Consider the following 6,549-nt stretch of genomic DNA (forward strand, 5'->3'; position numbering starts at 1 on the left):
AAATGCACCACCACGCGACCTTTTCTGGGTCCTCTTGCACCCAGGGCATCCGTTGTGCCCATTGAGTCAAATCTCCTGGAGCCATGGCTGATAAACATAGGCATGTAATGTTGGAGGGGGTGGTTGCTGTCCTGCTGCCAAGGCATGCCTTCAGCCGGACTAGCCTCGCTGTCCCAAGGACAGGAGCTTGCAAAGCAGGAGCGTGATTTTCAGGAGGAAGCGGCGGGTACAGCACAGGGGTCTGAGGAGCAGCAGGAGCAGGCGCAGGGTGAAGCAGAGCAAGAGTTCAGAGTCGAGTCTCCCAGCCTTTGTTGCGCTACCATCTGCCTTACCTTAGCCAAATCCCCGTATCCCCTTGGTCGTTTAAAAGCCCAGTTATCCCAGACAAACCAGTAGTTCATTTGCTAAGGTTTCTGATCCTCCAAGCGTTGATGCAGGAAGGCCAGCTCATATCAAATGAACTTTCCAGGGGCCACTGCTCGGGGGGCATCTCCTCCCGAGTTTCAGCTGGCCCCTCAACCTGACAGAGAACTACAGCTCGAGCTTTCGAGCTTTACTGAGTCCTGAAGTACCATCCATTTTCTTCCAGTTTTGCAGAATTTCTTACCTACTGACCCCCCAATGACTTATGCTGCCCCCAGTTTCAGTACCTTGCCGGTGAACGCAGACCCCGCAAGGACGATCGGGTGAACTTACCCAGCGCCGGCTGTGTTGTGTGTGGTAGCGACACTCACCAGGTTGGAAACCCACGGAGTCCCACTGGGTCACCAAATTGTTAGCAAGAAGGACTTGCTTGCATTTTCTTCTTTTCTTCCGGATCGTGCGCGGGTACTGGAAAGAAGGCAGCAGAAGTACACGCTAGCTAAAACCCCTTTTATTGCCGGCATTAAGGTGCCTCTTGGCTGGGAGCCCGAGAAGGATCCGTGTTACACTCTTGATTCTTTATACACAATTTTAAGACTACTCACATCTTCATTTTTACCATTTACATAATCTATTGGCTTTGGCCATGACATCACCTGTTACCATTCACTTTTGAGTCTTTGTTCACACGAACCCCCTGTGCAAGCCTGCTTAATGCATATTTATTAGCAGAGTTTGCACTATTTTGTTGCAACTTTGCCACTTTCAGCGGGTTTGGTCTGGTTTCTTCTAAGAGCAGACCCTCTTGTACAGGAGAGGTCACTGCCGGTCAAGTTCTCTTGCGCAGGTCTTGGAAGCCATCTTTACATTGGCACTTTTTCTTATGTAAGAGCCTCCGTGGTCTGTCCAGCTCCCTTAGGAAAAGGCTCCTTTGCTGGCACCTCCCCTTGGGGAGAGGAACTGTCCCTCAAGTCCAACTCCTGCCTAGGGCTGCCTCTGCCTTCTACTGAGGCACCCAGAGTGACCCTTGGAGGAGCTGTACATGTCTGTGGTGGAGACATCTGCCCATGAGAGCTCCTCAGCAGAAGGTCCCCTTCTATCCCACGGTGATCTGGGAAGCTAAGTCACCAGAGGCAGGGCTTGCTTTAGTCTTGCGTGCAGATCTTGAGCTTAGGCAGCTCTCCAACCTCGTCGTCCCAGTATCAACCCTCTCTCCACATCTGCCCTCTTGATGCAGCTAAGGATGTCATTCTCCAGCCTGAGGAGCCAAAAAGGGTGGACCGCAACTCTCCTCCCTCCTCTGCCAGGCCCAGCCTTGGAAACCAGCTGGTAGCATCAAGGAGCTCTATCGAAGGGTGGGAAGTTTAGGCGAGGAGCGTGGGGAGGCACGGCCCTAGTTCTGGCTGGGGTCTGAGATAGCATTCCCAGAAAAAGTCATGGACATCCCTCTTCCCTCCCTCCATCCCTGACTAGTCAGGCAGCCCCAGCTCCAGCTGTGCTCCTCTGGCTCCAGCTGTGCTCTGCCCCTCGCCTTTCACCTTGGGGTGCCACGGGTGGGGAAGCCCCCGTGCGCCCCAGAGCCTTCCTTCAGCCCTTGGATGAGCAAACTTCCCCTCTCACCCCTCCTTCCTCGCTGGAAAGCCCTCTGCTCCTTGGGGCTCAGGGTGACAGCGCCAGAGCGTGGTGGGAAGGCAGGGAAATCTGTCGGCCGTTGGGGGGACACCGCAACTGAGGTGGGGTTTGTTCTGGCCTCTGGAGGGACTTCTGCCTGAAGCTTTGAGAGCAGCAACAGGGGCAGCCACACGTGAGCCAGTCGCCCAGGGAGCCTCTTCTGCTCCCAGGGCAGGGAACGTCCCACAGCCCAATCTCTGGGTCCCAGCACCCCAAGAGCCTGCCCCCCCCAGCCCTCCATGCACAGGGAGCGCCTGGGGACCCCTCGCCTCCCATGGAGGTGGTGTGGCACAATGGGGCAGTGCAGCCTGGCCATGCCCTGGGGAAGCGCGGCCGCAGGATTGGGGCCATGCTGGCCTGGGGCCCCTGGGGGCCCTGTGCCCCTGTGGGCTGGTCCTCACCTCCCGGCCAGTGTCACAGGCTTCCCTCCAGCCCCCCACCCGGCCCAGAGCTTGCTCCTCTCCCGGAGTGGGGCAGGAGGGGGCTGCCCGGGGGAAGCGAGGTGTCAGAGTTACGCTTGTGTTTGCTCAGAGGAGACTATGCTCTGTAAACAGCCTGTCTTCAGCAGCTGCTGTTGCTGCTGTTGTGGTTGCTGCTGTCAGGAGAGCTAATAAAACAGGCTAGCAGAGCTCAGCCCCTTCGATCTATTGCCTGCTGGAGCCTCCCCACTCCACAGTTTCATCTGTTCTGGCCTGGCCTGACATGAGAAACCTCCCCTAAAGACATCCAGGAACTCCACCTTCAGGACTCTTCGTGGTCCTTGGCTTTCTTTCAGGAGATGCAGCTGAACGAACGCGCCTGGTCCGTGCAAACAGCAAGTCAGGGAGAAATAGGAGTTACGGGCAGGGCTGAGAAGGTCGGTGGGGTTGGGAGGAGGCTCAGACCATTTGAGGGCAGCGCAAAGCCCGACGTGCAGGGAGCCGGGGCTCACACGTGCCTGGGACCGACCCCCTGCAGCAGTGGGGCAGGACGGGGTCCCTCCGAGCCCCCCTCATACAAACGCCTGCTGTGGAGCACATCCAGCTCAGCTGCTTGGCACACTCAGCTCCCAGGACTGCCGGAGCCCTCGGCACTGCAGGTGCCCGGGGAAACCCCTGGCCCCGGCACCTCAGCCCTTGCTGGTGCCCCTTCCACAGCAGGAGCCCCTCTCAGCGTGGCGTTCAACCCAGAAAGGGGCTCGACTCCCTCTTGCACCTCCCTCCTCACCTCTCTCAAGGAACATGACTGTGCAAGGCGGGAGCGCGGGTTGTGTTTGAGCAAACTTTGCAGTCTTCAGTTTGGATCGCACAGATGGTGGGGCCCCTGGGGCAGGGGACCAGAGGCTCACGTGCGCTCGCAGCGGGGCCGGCGTGCACAGCAGCCCGAGGGACAAAACCACATCTCTGCTGGTGGGCTCCCTGTGTGGAGCTGCCCCTGCCCCGTGCAGATGTACCCAGGCCCACCGGGGCAGGGGAGCAGCACCAAGGGGCCTGCGTTAACGGGCAGGGGTCCGATGGGCCAGCCAGACCCCTCTGCTACACTCCATCCCCCTGCTCAGCCCCTGTGCCATTGCTGGCCCGTTAAGATCCCCCCCCGACATTCCCCGCTCGTCCCCCAGTGCCCCCCTTCTGCCCCCCGCCCACACCCTGTAAACTCCTGTGCCCCCCCGGGTTCCCCCCACCCAGTGCCCCCTGCTCCCCCCAGTGTCCCCCTTTTCCCCTGCTACCCCCACACTGTGTCCCCGGGCAAGTGCCATGGGGGTTCCAGCGTGGTGGGACACCGGGGGCCAAAGCCGGCTGTGGTGGCACCGTCAGGGCTGCCCTGGGATGCTCCCTGCGCCAGCCCCAGCTGGTGCTGGAGGTGGCCATGCCGTGGCGGGGGGGTGGCAAGGGGATCCCCATGGGCAGTGGGAGGCACGGCAAGGCCCCAGTGCAAGAGACAGCCCTTTCCCCCCGTAAAAGACTGATAGTCTATTTACAGACCAGCAGGCAGCTGGAAGGAAATCCCGTTATCTCCGTTTTACAGACAGGGAACTTAGATATGGAGCGACACATGGACGGACATGCCCGAAGCCACCCAGAGAGCCTCTGCAGAGGTGGGAGCTGAGCTGAGAACCCCCGAGCATCTGTCACAGCGCTAAAAACCATTTTCTCTCTGCAGTCCCTCTCTTCCAATGCACTGTGAAGTAACTGCTTTCCACTTAAGTTTGCTCGTCAGATCCTCTGCATAAAAATCAAAAGGATCTCACTTCAATTGCTCCACTCACTCTTTCTCTTAGGACATTTCTGGGTACCTTTGAATCCTGTCCTGGTTCCGGCTGGGACAGAGTTAACTTTCGTCCCAGTAGCTTGGGGGTGTGCTGGCTTTTGGGTTTGGTGTGAGAGGGGCGTTGATGGCCCCTCGATGCTTTGGCTGTTGCTGGGCGGTGCTTGCACCAGGGACTTTTCTTTTCGGCCTCCCATGCCCTGCCAAGTGCAGGGGAAGCTGGGGGCGGGGGGAGCACAGCCGGGGCAGTTGACCCAGCTGGCCAATGGGGTATTCTATAGCATGTGATGTCATGCTCAGTATAAGAACCAGGGGTGGTTGCATTGTGCATTGCCTGCTTTGTATGTTCTGCTATTGTTGTTGTTATCATTGTTATTATTACTGTTGTATTTCATTTTATTTCAATTATTAAACTGTTTTTATCTCAACCCGTGAGTTTTCCTACTTGTGCCCTCCCGATTCTCTCCCCCATCCCAGCGGAGGGGGGCGGTGAGCGAGCGGCTGCGTGGGGTTTAGTTGCTGGCTGGGGTTAAACCACGACAAAACCTCTACAGTTCTTGCTAGCCACACTAAAGTAGAGATGCACCTAAACCAGGCTCCAGATCCAGGCTCAGCTTCTGCAGGAGACAGATTTGCAGTCCGTTTTCAGCGTATGAACACCTTAAATAAAACACAGCCAAATCCCTTCTCCCTGTATTTGTTCCTCGAACTGCTGTTCCCTTGCTCGTCATGCCATCTGCTATGACCCAGCACCGCAGCAACCCTCCCGGAGGCCACTGAAATCAGTACGTTGAGGAGTGCTCTGTACATACCAGGAGATGTTTAGCACCGCACAGTCCCAGATCTGGAACTTTTGCAGTTCTAGCGCCTTCGGCTCTACAAGCTTATCAGTCATTTTCCCACGCTGGAGTTCCCTCTCCACCCTCCTCCAGCAGCACTCAGAGCTCAGTCCAGATTGCTCTTTTATTCCTGGTGGTGACTCGTGTCTTCCTACACTTGACCTCTCCCTCTCGGTTCAGTCTACCGTGTCTGATTGCCTCCCTGGTATCCTGTCCTGGATGTCCTGTGGCCACTCACACTTCACAGGATGAAACGACACGCTTCATTCTTCCCTCACATACAGTTTGACTGCTGCTTCTTCATCTCCAACACCATTTCCATTATTCTGTCACCCAAACTCTCAGTAGTGGTGCTTTTATACACACACCACCCCCCCACATCCTCCCCCCCACCCCCGTTTTCTACTTACCAAATAATTTAGCATTAAACACATCCATTCCTTTCAGTCCAGTCTGAAAGCATCTAAAGCATCTCCCACTTCGACCTGCATTACTGTAACCTCCTGCTCCTCTGTGAGCTTCTCACTTCCCTTTTACCTCCTCAAAATGCTGCATCCACATCAACTCCTTACTTCAGTGAGTCCATCTGCATGTCCAGATTCCTTCACCCACTTCTCTCCAAATTACGCGACCTCCCTTCCAAGACATGATGACTCAGCACTTGCCTCCACCTTTTCCTTAGGTTCCACAGCTGTCTCTTCTGCCATTCTCCTAGTCATGACGTGTGCTAGGTTTGTTAGCGGTCTGTGCAGGAGTACAATGAGAACGCAGAGTAAGACGATGACTAGAAGCCAGGACTCATAATTGGATTTGGAGGCTACTTCAGCATTAAATCAATGTACCCCCCTGGCTTGCCTGTGCTATAAGGAATGAGTCCTGCTCTTTGTGCCAAGAAATATAACAGTTGCTCGGGTCACAGGATGCGCGCAGTACTGGTCCACTAGTGCGGCTTCAGGCCTGCAAGACCATGTATAAACTATACATAGGTTTGAACAGGAGGGTGGGGGTGTCCGCATTGCAAAATGATGTGCGTTTCCGTTATAAAAAGTACTAAATGGTGCCCTTTCTTTAGGCTGTGCAACTGTCAGGACGCAGAGATGTCTCGAGATCCCTACAGGCTTCTCTGGGCTGGTCACAGGTTTTTATGTGATACCCTTTATCTGTCCGGCTGATATTATGATCACATCATCATTTCAGTTCATTATATCATCCTTGCCCTCCAAACCCCAAAAGGTCTAGAACAGGTATAAAGCAAGGAAATACTGACATTTTTCAGTCCTGAAAAATGTATCAGAGTCAAGCCAGCACGCGTGCTCAGCCAGCGTAGCTGGGACTACATTTTTTGTACTTTCTGAAAGAAGCTCATAGCTGCGCATGCTGGTAGTAAAGAAAGGATTAAGGCTGTACCAGTGTTACATTCTTTTTAAATGAT

This window comes from Calonectris borealis, unplaced genomic scaffold (assembly GCF_964195595.1).
Source record: "Calonectris borealis unplaced genomic scaffold, bCalBor7.hap1.2 HAP1_SCAFFOLD_164, whole genome shotgun sequence".
In the NCBI taxonomy this organism is placed as follows: Eukaryota; Metazoa; Chordata; class Aves; order Procellariiformes; family Procellariidae; genus Calonectris; species Calonectris borealis.